Source organism: Euprymna scolopes, chromosome 32, assembly GCF_053919585.1.
Source record: "Euprymna scolopes isolate OS-2025 chromosome 32, ASM5391958v1, whole genome shotgun sequence".
NCBI classification, from domain to species: Eukaryota; Metazoa; Mollusca; class Cephalopoda; order Sepiida; family Sepiolidae; genus Euprymna; species Euprymna scolopes.
Genome location: NC_136513.1, coordinates 19,837,061 through 19,846,651, shown reverse-complemented (window position 1 = coordinate 19,846,651; position 9,591 = coordinate 19,837,061). Strand labels below are relative to the sequence as shown.

General features: G+C 40.6%; 37 non-coding genes across 37 annotated transcripts; all 37 read right to left on the bottom strand.

Annotated features, from left to right (window-relative positions):
* Window positions 1-89: 89 nt before the first annotated feature.
* On the bottom strand, window positions 90-173 carry Trnal-cag (transfer RNA leucine (anticodon CAG)). The gene has a single exon. It is a non-coding gene; the product is annotated as a tRNA-Leu (tRNA).
* Window positions 174-347: 174 nt separating this feature from the next.
* Trnal-cag (transfer RNA leucine (anticodon CAG)) lies at window positions 348-431 on the bottom strand. The gene has a single exon. It is a non-coding gene; the product is annotated as a tRNA-Leu (tRNA).
* Window positions 432-605: 174 nt separating this feature from the next.
* Window positions 606-689, bottom strand: Trnal-cag (transfer RNA leucine (anticodon CAG)). Its single transcript has one exon. It is a non-coding gene; the product is annotated as a tRNA-Leu (tRNA).
* Window positions 690-863: 174 nt separating this feature from the next.
* Window positions 864-947, bottom strand: Trnal-cag (transfer RNA leucine (anticodon CAG)). Its single transcript has one exon. It is a non-coding gene; the product is annotated as a tRNA-Leu (tRNA).
* A 174-nt stretch (window positions 948-1,121) lies between these two features.
* Window positions 1,122-1,205, bottom strand: Trnal-cag (transfer RNA leucine (anticodon CAG)). The gene has a single exon. It is a non-coding gene; the product is annotated as a tRNA-Leu (tRNA).
* Window positions 1,206-1,379: 174 nt separating this feature from the next.
* Window positions 1,380-1,463, bottom strand: Trnal-cag (transfer RNA leucine (anticodon CAG)). Its single transcript has one exon. It is a non-coding gene; the product is annotated as a tRNA-Leu (tRNA).
* A 174-nt stretch (window positions 1,464-1,637) lies between these two features.
* Trnal-cag (transfer RNA leucine (anticodon CAG)) lies at window positions 1,638-1,721 on the bottom strand. The gene has a single exon. It is a non-coding gene; the product is annotated as a tRNA-Leu (tRNA).
* A 174-nt stretch (window positions 1,722-1,895) lies between these two features.
* Window positions 1,896-1,979, bottom strand: Trnal-cag (transfer RNA leucine (anticodon CAG)). The gene has a single exon. It is a non-coding gene; the product is annotated as a tRNA-Leu (tRNA).
* Window positions 1,980-2,153: 174 nt separating this feature from the next.
* Trnal-cag (transfer RNA leucine (anticodon CAG)) lies at window positions 2,154-2,237 on the bottom strand. The gene has a single exon. It is a non-coding gene; the product is annotated as a tRNA-Leu (tRNA).
* Window positions 2,238-2,411: 174 nt separating this feature from the next.
* Window positions 2,412-2,495, bottom strand: Trnal-cag (transfer RNA leucine (anticodon CAG)). Its single transcript has one exon. It is a non-coding gene; the product is annotated as a tRNA-Leu (tRNA).
* Window positions 2,496-2,669: 174 nt separating this feature from the next.
* Window positions 2,670-2,753, bottom strand: Trnal-cag (transfer RNA leucine (anticodon CAG)). Its single transcript has one exon. It is a non-coding gene; the product is annotated as a tRNA-Leu (tRNA).
* Window positions 2,754-2,927: 174 nt separating this feature from the next.
* Window positions 2,928-3,011, bottom strand: Trnal-cag (transfer RNA leucine (anticodon CAG)). Its single transcript has one exon. It is a non-coding gene; the product is annotated as a tRNA-Leu (tRNA).
* A 174-nt stretch (window positions 3,012-3,185) lies between these two features.
* Window positions 3,186-3,269, bottom strand: Trnal-cag (transfer RNA leucine (anticodon CAG)). The gene has a single exon. It is a non-coding gene; the product is annotated as a tRNA-Leu (tRNA).
* A 174-nt stretch (window positions 3,270-3,443) lies between these two features.
* On the bottom strand, window positions 3,444-3,527 carry Trnal-cag (transfer RNA leucine (anticodon CAG)). Its single transcript has one exon. It is a non-coding gene; the product is annotated as a tRNA-Leu (tRNA).
* A 174-nt stretch (window positions 3,528-3,701) lies between these two features.
* Trnal-cag (transfer RNA leucine (anticodon CAG)) lies at window positions 3,702-3,785 on the bottom strand. The gene has a single exon. It is a non-coding gene; the product is annotated as a tRNA-Leu (tRNA).
* Window positions 3,786-3,959: 174 nt separating this feature from the next.
* Window positions 3,960-4,043, bottom strand: Trnal-cag (transfer RNA leucine (anticodon CAG)). The gene has a single exon. It is a non-coding gene; the product is annotated as a tRNA-Leu (tRNA).
* Window positions 4,044-4,217: 174 nt separating this feature from the next.
* On the bottom strand, window positions 4,218-4,301 carry Trnal-cag (transfer RNA leucine (anticodon CAG)). The gene has a single exon. It is a non-coding gene; the product is annotated as a tRNA-Leu (tRNA).
* Window positions 4,302-4,475: 174 nt separating this feature from the next.
* Window positions 4,476-4,559, bottom strand: Trnal-cag (transfer RNA leucine (anticodon CAG)). The gene has a single exon. It is a non-coding gene; the product is annotated as a tRNA-Leu (tRNA).
* Window positions 4,560-4,733: 174 nt separating this feature from the next.
* Trnal-cag (transfer RNA leucine (anticodon CAG)) lies at window positions 4,734-4,817 on the bottom strand. Its single transcript has one exon. It is a non-coding gene; the product is annotated as a tRNA-Leu (tRNA).
* Window positions 4,818-4,991: 174 nt separating this feature from the next.
* Trnal-cag (transfer RNA leucine (anticodon CAG)) lies at window positions 4,992-5,075 on the bottom strand. The gene has a single exon. It is a non-coding gene; the product is annotated as a tRNA-Leu (tRNA).
* A 174-nt stretch (window positions 5,076-5,249) lies between these two features.
* On the bottom strand, window positions 5,250-5,333 carry Trnal-cag (transfer RNA leucine (anticodon CAG)). Its single transcript has one exon. It is a non-coding gene; the product is annotated as a tRNA-Leu (tRNA).
* A 174-nt stretch (window positions 5,334-5,507) lies between these two features.
* On the bottom strand, window positions 5,508-5,591 carry Trnal-cag (transfer RNA leucine (anticodon CAG)). The gene has a single exon. It is a non-coding gene; the product is annotated as a tRNA-Leu (tRNA).
* A 174-nt stretch (window positions 5,592-5,765) lies between these two features.
* Trnal-cag (transfer RNA leucine (anticodon CAG)) lies at window positions 5,766-5,849 on the bottom strand. Its single transcript has one exon. It is a non-coding gene; the product is annotated as a tRNA-Leu (tRNA).
* Window positions 5,850-6,023: 174 nt separating this feature from the next.
* On the bottom strand, window positions 6,024-6,107 carry Trnal-cag (transfer RNA leucine (anticodon CAG)). The gene has a single exon. It is a non-coding gene; the product is annotated as a tRNA-Leu (tRNA).
* Window positions 6,108-6,281: 174 nt separating this feature from the next.
* On the bottom strand, window positions 6,282-6,365 carry Trnal-cag (transfer RNA leucine (anticodon CAG)). The gene has a single exon. It is a non-coding gene; the product is annotated as a tRNA-Leu (tRNA).
* A 174-nt stretch (window positions 6,366-6,539) lies between these two features.
* Window positions 6,540-6,623, bottom strand: Trnal-cag (transfer RNA leucine (anticodon CAG)). The gene has a single exon. It is a non-coding gene; the product is annotated as a tRNA-Leu (tRNA).
* Window positions 6,624-6,797: 174 nt separating this feature from the next.
* Trnal-cag (transfer RNA leucine (anticodon CAG)) lies at window positions 6,798-6,881 on the bottom strand. The gene has a single exon. It is a non-coding gene; the product is annotated as a tRNA-Leu (tRNA).
* Window positions 6,882-7,055: 174 nt separating this feature from the next.
* Trnal-cag (transfer RNA leucine (anticodon CAG)) lies at window positions 7,056-7,139 on the bottom strand. Its single transcript has one exon. It is a non-coding gene; the product is annotated as a tRNA-Leu (tRNA).
* A 174-nt stretch (window positions 7,140-7,313) lies between these two features.
* Window positions 7,314-7,397, bottom strand: Trnal-cag (transfer RNA leucine (anticodon CAG)). The gene has a single exon. It is a non-coding gene; the product is annotated as a tRNA-Leu (tRNA).
* Window positions 7,398-7,571: 174 nt separating this feature from the next.
* On the bottom strand, window positions 7,572-7,655 carry Trnal-cag (transfer RNA leucine (anticodon CAG)). Its single transcript has one exon. It is a non-coding gene; the product is annotated as a tRNA-Leu (tRNA).
* Window positions 7,656-7,829: 174 nt separating this feature from the next.
* Trnal-cag (transfer RNA leucine (anticodon CAG)) lies at window positions 7,830-7,913 on the bottom strand. The gene has a single exon. It is a non-coding gene; the product is annotated as a tRNA-Leu (tRNA).
* A 174-nt stretch (window positions 7,914-8,087) lies between these two features.
* Window positions 8,088-8,171, bottom strand: Trnal-cag (transfer RNA leucine (anticodon CAG)). The gene has a single exon. It is a non-coding gene; the product is annotated as a tRNA-Leu (tRNA).
* Window positions 8,172-8,345: 174 nt separating this feature from the next.
* Trnal-cag (transfer RNA leucine (anticodon CAG)) lies at window positions 8,346-8,429 on the bottom strand. Its single transcript has one exon. It is a non-coding gene; the product is annotated as a tRNA-Leu (tRNA).
* A 175-nt stretch (window positions 8,430-8,604) lies between these two features.
* Trnal-cag (transfer RNA leucine (anticodon CAG)) lies at window positions 8,605-8,688 on the bottom strand. Its single transcript has one exon. It is a non-coding gene; the product is annotated as a tRNA-Leu (tRNA).
* A 174-nt stretch (window positions 8,689-8,862) lies between these two features.
* Trnal-cag (transfer RNA leucine (anticodon CAG)) lies at window positions 8,863-8,946 on the bottom strand. The gene has a single exon. It is a non-coding gene; the product is annotated as a tRNA-Leu (tRNA).
* A 174-nt stretch (window positions 8,947-9,120) lies between these two features.
* Window positions 9,121-9,204, bottom strand: Trnal-cag (transfer RNA leucine (anticodon CAG)). The gene has a single exon. It is a non-coding gene; the product is annotated as a tRNA-Leu (tRNA).
* Window positions 9,205-9,378: 174 nt separating this feature from the next.
* Trnal-cag (transfer RNA leucine (anticodon CAG)) lies at window positions 9,379-9,462 on the bottom strand. The gene has a single exon. It is a non-coding gene; the product is annotated as a tRNA-Leu (tRNA).
* Between the last annotated feature and the right edge of the window lie 129 nt (window positions 9,463-9,591).

Sequence of the window (9,591 nt, the reverse complement as noted above, 5' to 3'; positions counted from 1 at the left end):
AATTCATTCATATGCGGCAATATCAGTGCAGCTTCTTTATGCGAATTTTACACTTTGGATTTTATAAAAATTCAAGCATCAGCTTTTGTTGTCAGAAGTGGGATTCGAACCCACGCCGGGAACACCCGACTGCGACCTGAACGCAGCGCCTTAGACCGCTCGGCCATCCTGACACATTTACTCGTCTCCGTTCAACATTGAATACTCTAAAGAATATCTAACTATGCAAAATTTTGTCTTTTGTCATTAATGTAACAAAATTCATTCATATGCGGCAATATCAGTGCAGCTTCTTTATGCGAATTTTACACTTTGGATTTTATAAAAATTCAAGCATCAGCTTTTGTTGTCAGAAGTGGGATTCGAACCCACGCCGGGAACACCCGACTGCGACCTGAACGCAGCGCCTTAGACCGCTCGGCCATCCTGACACATTTACTCGTCTCCGTTCAACATTGAATACTCTTAAGAATATCTAACTATGCAAAATTTTGTCTTTTGTCATTAATGTAACAAAATTCATTCATATGCGGCAATATCAGTGCAGCTTCTTTATGCGAATTTTACACTTTGGATTTTATAAAAATTCAAGCATCAGCTTTTGTTGTCAGAAGTGGGATTCGAACCCACGCCGGGAACACCCGACTGCGACCTGAACGCAGCGCCTTAGACCGCTCGGCCATCCTGACACATTTACTCGTCTCCGTTCAACATTGAATACTCTTAAGAATATCTAACTATGCAAAATTTTGTCTTTTGTCATTAATGTAACAAAATTCATTCATATGCGGCAATATCAGTGCAGCTTCTTTATGCGAATTTTACACTTTGGATTTTATAAAAATTCTAGCATCATCTTTTGTTGTCAGAAGTGGGATTCGAACCCACGCCGGGAACACCCGACTTCGACCTGAACGCAGCGCCTTAGACCGCTCGGCCATCCTGACACATTTACTCGTCTCCGTTCAACATTGAATACTCTAAAGAATATCTAACTATGCAAAATTTTGTCTTTTGTCATTAATGTAACAAAATTCATTCATATGCGGCAATATCAGTGCAGCTTCTTTATGCGAATTTTACACTTTGGATTTTATAAAAATTCAAGCATCAGCTTTTGTTGTCAGAAGTGGGATTCGAACCCACGCCGGGAACACCCGACTGCGACCTGAACGCAGCGCCTTAGACCGCTCGGCCATCCTGACACATTTACTCGTCTCCGTTCAACATTGAATACTCTAAAGAATATCTAACTATGCAAAATTTTGTCTTTTGTCATTAATGTAACAAAATTCATTCATATGCGGCAATATCAGTGCAGCTTCTTTATGCGAATTTTACACTTTGGATTTTATAAAAATTCAGGCATAAGCTTTTGTTGTCAGAAGTTGGATTCGAACCCACGCCGGGAACACCCGACTGCGACCTGAACGCAGCGCGTTAGACCGCTCGGCCATCCTGACACATTTACTCGTCTCCGTTCAACATTGAATACTCTTAAGAATATCTAACTATGCAAAATTTTGTCTTTTGTCATTAATGTAACAAAATTCATTCATATGCGGCAATATCAGTGCAGCTTCTTTATGCGAATTTTACACTTTGGATTTTATAAAAATTCAAGCATCATCTTTTGTTGTCAGAAGTGGGATTCGAACCCACGCCGGGAACACCCGACTGCGACCTGAACGCAGCGCCTTAGACCGCTCGGCCATCCTGACACATTCACTCGTCTCCGTTCAACATTGAATACTCTAAAGAATATCTAACTATGCAAAACTTTGTCTTTTGTCATTAATGTAACAAAATTCATTCATATGCGGCAATATCAGTGCAGCTTCTTTATGCGAATTTTACACTTTGGATTTTATAAAAATTCAAGCATCAGCTTTTGTTGTCAGAAGTGGGATTCGAACCCACGCCGGGAACACCCGACTGCGACCTGAACGCAGCGCCTTAGACCGCTCGGCCATCCTGACACATTTACTCGCCTCCGTTCAACATTGAATACTCTTAAGAATATCTAACTATGCAAAATTTTGTCTTTTGTCATTAATGTAACAAAATTCATTCATATGCGGCAATATCAGTGCAGCTTCTTTATGCGAATTTTACACTTTGGATTTTATAAAAATTCAAGCATCAGCTTTTGTTGTCAGAAGTGGGATTCGAACCCACGCCGGGAACACCCGACTGCGACCTGAACGCAGCGCCTTAGACCGCTCGGCCATCCTGACACATTTACTCGTCTCCGTTCAACATTGAATACTCTAAAGAATATCTAACTATGCAAAATTTTGTCTTTTGTCATTAATGTAACAAAATTCATTCATATGCGGCAATATCAGTGCAGCTTCTTTATGCGAATTTTACACTTTGGATTTTATAAAAATTCAAGCATCAGCTTTTGTTGTCAGAAGTGGGATTCGAACCCACGCCGGGAACACCCGACTGCGACCTGAACGCAGCGCCTTAGACCGCTCGGCCATCCTGACACATTTACTCGTCTCCGTTCAACATTGAATACTCTAAAGAATATCTAACTATGCAAAATTTTGTCTTTTGTCATTAATGTAACAAAATTCATTCATATGCGGCAATATCAGTGCAGCTTCTTTATGCGAATTTTACACTTTGGATTTTATAAAAATTCAAGCATCAGCTTTTGTTGTCAGAAGTGGGATTCGAACCCACGCCGGGAACACCCGACTGCGACCTGAACGCAGGGCCTTAGACCGCTCGGCCATCCTGACACATTTACTCGTCTCCGTTCAACATTGAATACTCTAAAGAATATCTAACTATGCAAAATTTTGTCTTTTGTCATTAATGTAACAAAATTCATTCATATGCGGCAATATCAGTGCAGCTTCTTTATGCGAATTTTACACTTTGGATTTTATAAAAATTCAAGCATCAGCTTTTGTTGTCAGAAGTGGGATTCGAACCCACGCCGGGAACACCCGACTGCGACCTGAACGCAGCGCCTTAGACCGCTCGGCCATCCTGACACATTTACTCGTCTCCGTTCAACATTGAATACTCTTAAGAATATCTAACTATGCAAAATTTTGTCTTTTGTCATTAATGTAACAAAATTCATTCATATGCGGCAATATCAGTGCAGCTTCTTTATGCGAATTTTACACTTTGGATTTTATAAAAATTCTAGCATCAGCTTTTGTTGTCAGAAGTGGGATTCGAACCCACGCCGGGAACACCCGACTTCGACCTGAACGCAGCGCCTTAGACCGCTCGGCCATCCTGACACATTTACTCGTCTCCGTTCAACATTGAATACTCTAAAGAATATCTAACTATGCAAAATTTTGTCTTTTGTCATTAATGTAACAAAATTCATTCATATGCGGCAATATCAGTGCAGCTTCTTTATGCGAATTTTACACTTTGGATTTTATAAAAATTCAAGCATCAGCTTTTGTTGTCAGAAGTGGGATTCGAACCCACGCCGGAAACACCCGACTGCGACCTGAACGCAGCGCCTTAGACCGCTCGGCCATCCTGACACATTTACTCGTCTCCGTTCAACATTGAATACTCTAAAGAATATCTAACTATGCAAAATTTTGTCTTTTGTCATTAATGTAACAAAATTCATTCATATGCGGCAATATCAGTGCAGCTTCTTTATGCGAATTTTACATTTTGGATTTTATAAAAATTCAGGCATCAGCTTTTGTTGTCAGAAGTGGGATTCGAACCCACGCCGGGAACACCCGACTGCGACCTGAACGCAGCGCCTTAGACCGCTCGGCCATCCTGACACATTTACTCGTCTCCGTTCAACATTGAATACTCTTAAGAATATCTAACTATGCAAAATTTTGTCTTTTGTCATTAATGTAACAAAATTCATTCATATGCGGCAATATCAGTGCAGCTTCTTTATGCGAATTTTACACTTTGGATTTTATAAAAATTCAAGCATCAGCTTTTGTTGTCAGAAGTGGGATTCGAACCCACGCCGGGAACACCCGACTGCGACCTGAACGCAGCGCCTTAGACCGCTCGGCCATCCTGACACATTCACTCGTCTCCGTTCAACATTGAATACTCTAAAGAATATCTAACTATGCAAAACTTTGTCTTTTGTCATTAATGTAACAAAATTCATTCATATGCGGCAATATCAGTGCAGCTTCTTTATGCGAATTTTACACTTTGGATTTTATAAAAATTCAAGCATCAGCTTTTGTTGTCAGAAGTGGGATTCGAACCCACGCCGGGAACACCCGACTGCGACCTGAACGCAGCGCCTTAGACCGCTACGCCATCCTGACACATTTACTCGTCTCCGTTCAACATTGAATACTCTTAAGAATATCTAACTATGCAAAATTTTGTCTTTTGTCATTAATGTAACAAAATTCATTCATATGCGGCAATATCAGTGCAGCTTCTTTATGCGAATTTTACACTTTGGATTTTATAAAAATTCAAGCATCAGCTTTTGTTGTCAGAGGTGGGATTCGAACCCACGCCGGGAACACCCGACTGCGACCTGAACGCAGCGCCTTAGACCGCTCGGCCATCCTGACACATTTACTCGTCTCCGTTCAACATTGAATACTCTTAAGAATATCTAACTATGCAAAATTTTGTCTTTTGTCATTAATGTAACAAAATTCATTCATATGCGGCAATATCAGTGCAGCTTCTTTATGCGAATTTTACACTTTGGATTTTATAAAAATTCAAGCATCAGCTTTTGTTGTCAGAAGTGGGATTCGAACCCACGCCGGGAACACCCGACTGCGACCTGAACGCAGCGCCTTAGACCGCTCGGCCATCCTGACACATTTACTCGTCTCCGTTCAACATTGAATACTCTAAAGAATATCTAACTATGCAAAATTTTGTCTTTTGTCATTAATGTAACAAAATTCATTCATATGCGGCAATATCAGTGCAGCTTCTTTATGCGAATTTTACACTTTGGATTTTATAAAAATTCAAGCATCAGCTTTTGTTGTCAGAAGTGGGATTCGAACCCACGCCGGGAACACCCGACTGAGACCTGAACGCAGCGCCTTAGACCGCTCGGCCATCCTGACACATTTACTCGTCTCCGTTCAACATTGAATACTCTAAAGAATATCTAACTATGCAAAATTTTGTCTTTTGTCATTAATGTAACAAAATTCATTCATATGCGGCAATATCAGTGCAGCTTCTTTATGCGAATTTTACACTTTGGATTTTATAAAAATTCAAGCATCAGCTTTTGTTGTCAGAAGTGGGATTCGAACCCACGCCGGGAACACCCGACTGCGACCTGAACGCAGCGCCTTAGACCGCTCGGCCATCCTGACACATTTACTCGTCTCCGTTCAACATTGAATACTCTAAAGAATATCTAACTATGCAAAATTTTGTCTTTTGTCATTAATGTAACAAAATTCATTCATATGCGGCAATATCAGTGCAGCTTCTTTATGCGAATTTTACACATTGGATTTTATAAAAATTCAAGCATCAGCTTTTGTTGTCAGAAGTGGGATTCGAACCCACGCCGGGAACACCCGACTGAGACCTGAACGCAGCGCCTTAGACCGCTCGGCCATCCTGACACATTTACTCGTCTCCGTTCAACATTGAATACTCTAAAGAATATCTAACTATGCAAAATTTTGTCTTTTGTCATTAATGTAACAAAATTCATTCATATGCGGCAATATCAGTGCAGCTTCTTTATGCGAATTTTACACTTTGGATTTTATAAAAATTCAAGCATCAGCTTTTGTTGTCAGAAGTGGGATTCGAACCCACGCCGGGAACACCCGACTGCGACCTGAACGCAGCGCCTTAGACCGCTCGGCCATCCTGACACATTTACTCGTCTCCGTTCAACATTGAATACTCTAAAGAATATCTAACTATGCAAAATTTTGTCTTTTGTCATTAATGTAACAAAATTCATTCATATGCGGCAATATCAGTGCAGCTTCTTTATGCGAATTTTACACTTTGGATTTTATAAAAATTCAAGCATCAGCTTTTGTTGTCAGAAGTGGGATTCGAACCCACGCCGGGAACACCCGACTGCGACCTGAACGCAGCGCCTTAGACCGCTCGGCCATCCTGACACATTTACTCGTCTCCGTTCAACATTGAATACTCTTAAGAATATCTAACTATGCAAAATTTTGTCTTTTGTCATTAATGTAACAAAATTCATTCATATGCGGCAATATCAGTGCAGCTTCTTTATGCGAATTTTACACTTTGGATTTTATAAAAATTCAAGCATCAGCTTTTGTTGTCAGAAGTGGGATTCGAACCCACGCCGGGAACACCCGACTGCGACCTGAACGCAGCGCCTTAGACCGCTCGGCCATCCTGACACATTTACTCGTCTCCGTTCAACATTGAATACTCTTAAGAATATCTAACTATGCAAAATTTTGTCTTTTGTCATTAATGTAACAAAATTCATTCATATGCGGCAATATCAGTGCAGCTTCTTTATGCGAATTTTACACTTTGGATTTTATAAAAATTCTAGCATCATCTTTTGTTGTCAGAAGTGGGATTCGAACCCACGCCGGGAACACCCGACTTCGACCTGAACGCAGCGCCTTAGACCGCTCGGCCATCCTGACACATTTACTCGTCTCCGTTCAACATTGAATACTCTAAAGAATATCTAACTATGCAAAATTTTGTCTTTTGTCATTAATGTAACAAAATTCATTCATATGCGGCAATATCAGTGCAGCTTCTTTATGCGAATTTTACACTTTGGATTTTATAAAAATTCAAGCATCAGCTTTTGTTGTCAGAAGTGGGATTCGAACCCACGCCGGGAACACCCGACTGCGACCTGAACGCAGCGCCTTAGACCGCTCGGCCATCCTGACACATTTACTCGTCTCCGTTCAACATTGAATACTCTAAAGAATATCTAACTATGCAAAATTTTGTCTTTTGTCATTAATGTAACAAAATTCATTCATATGCGGCAATATCAGTGCAGCTTCTTTATGCGAATTTTACACTTTGGATTTTATAAAAATTCAGGCATCAGCTTTTGTTGTCAGAAGTGGGATTCGAACCCACGCCGGGAACACCCGACTGCGACCTGAACGCAGCGCCTTAGACCGCTCGGCCATCCTGACACATTTACTCGTCTCCGTTCAACATTGAATACTCTTAAGAATATCTAACTATGCAAAATTTTGTCTTTTGTCATTAATGTAACAAAATTCATTCATATGCGGCAATATCAGTGCAGCTTCTTTATGCGAATTTTACACTTTGGATTTTATAAAAATTCAAGCATCAGCTTTTGTTGTCAGAAGTGGGATTCGAACCCACGCCGGGAACACCCGACTGCGACCTGAACGCAGCGCCTTAGACCGCTCGGCCATCCTGACACATTCACTCGTCTCCGTTCAACATTGAATACTCTAAAGAATATCTAACTATGCAAAACTTTGTCTTTTGTCATTAATGTAACAAAATTCATTCATATGCGGCAATATCAGTGCAGCTTCTTTATGCGAATTTTACACTTTGGATTTTATAAAAATTCACGCATCAGCTTTTGTTGTCAGAAGTGGGATTCGAACCCACGCCGGGAACACCCGACTGCGACCTGAACGCAGCGCCTTAGACCGCTCGGCCATCCTGACACATTTACTCGTCTCCGTTCAACATTGAATACTCTTAAGAATATCTAACTATGCAAAATTTTGTCTTTTGTCATTAATGTAACAAAATTCATTCATATGCGGCAATATCAGTGCAGCTTCTTTATGCGAATTTTACACTTTGGATTTTATAAAAATTCAAGCATCAGCTTTTGTTGTCAGAAGTGGGATTCGAACCCACGCCGGGAACACCCGACTGCGACCTGAACGCAGCGCCTTAGACCGCTCGGCCATCCTGACACATTTACTCGTCTCCGTTCAACATTGAATACTCTAAAGAATATCTAACTATGCAAAATTTTGTCTTTTGTCATTAATGTAACAAAATTCATTCATATGCGGCAATATCAGTGCAGCTTCTTTATGCGAATTTTACACTTTGGATTTTATAAAAATTCAAGCATCAGCTTTTGTTGTCAGAAGTGGGATTCGAACCCACGCCGGGAACACCCGACTGCGACCTGAACGCAGCGCCTTAGACCGCTCGGCCATCCTGACACATTTACTCGTCTCCGTTCAACATTGAATACTCTAAAGAATATCGAACTATGCAAAATTTTGTCTTTTGTCATTAATGTAACAAAATTCATTCATATGCGGCAATATCAGTGCAGCTTCTTTATGCGAATTTTACACTTTGGATTTTATAAAAATTCAAGCATCAGCTTTTGTTGTCAGAAGAGGGATTCGAACCCACGCCGGGAACACCCGACTGCGACCTGAACGCAGGGCCTTAGACCGCTCGGCCATCCTGACTCATTTTACTCGTCTCCGTTCAACATTGAATACTCTAAAGAATATCTAACTATGCAAAATTTTGTCTTTTGTCATTAATGTAACAAAATTCATTCATATGCGGCAATATCAGTGCAGCTTCTTTATGCGAATTTTACACTTTGGATTTTATAAAAATTCAAGCATCAGCTTTTGTTGTCAGAAGTGGGATTCGAACCCACGCCGGGAACACCCGACTGCGACCTGAACGCAGCGCCTTAGACCGCTCGGCCATCCTGACACATTTACTCGTCTCCGTTCAACATTGAATACTCTTAAGAATATCTAACTATGCAAAATTTTGTCTTTTGTCATTAATGTAACAAAATTCATTCATATGCGGCAATATCAGTGCAGCTTCTTTATGCGAATTTTACACTTTGGATTTTATAAAAATTCTAGCATCATCTTTTGTTGTCAGAAGTGGGATTCGAACCCACGCCGGGAACACCCGACTTCGACCTGAACGCAGCGCCTTAGACCGCTCGGCCATCCTGACACATTTACTCGTCTCCGTTCAACATTGAATACTCTAAAGAATATCTAACTATGCAAAATTTTGTCTTTTGTCATTAATGTAACAAAATTCATTCATATGCGGCAATATCAGTGCAGCTTCTTTATGCGAATTTTACACTTTGGATTTTATAAAAATTCTAGCATCATCTTTTGTTGTCAGAAGTGGGATTCGAACCCACGCCGGGAACACCCGACTGCGATCTGAACGCAGCGCCTTAGACCGCTCGGCCATCCTGACACATTTACTCGTCTCCGTTCAACATTGAATACTCTAAAGAATATCTAACTATGCAAAATTTTGTCTTTTGTCATTAATGTAACAAAATTCATTCATATGCGGCAATATCAGTGCAGCTTCTTTATGCGAATTTTACACTTTGGATTTTATAAAAATTCAAGCATCAGCTTTTGTTGTCAGAAGTGGGATTCGAACCCACGCCGGGAACACCCGACTTCGACCTGAACGCAGCGCCTTAGACCGCTCGGCCATCCTGACACATTTACTCGTCTCCGTTCAACATTGAATACTCTAAAGAATATCTAACTATGCAAAATTTTGTCTTTTGTCATTAATGTAACAAAATTCATTCATATGCGGCAATATCAGTGCAGCTTCTTTATGCGA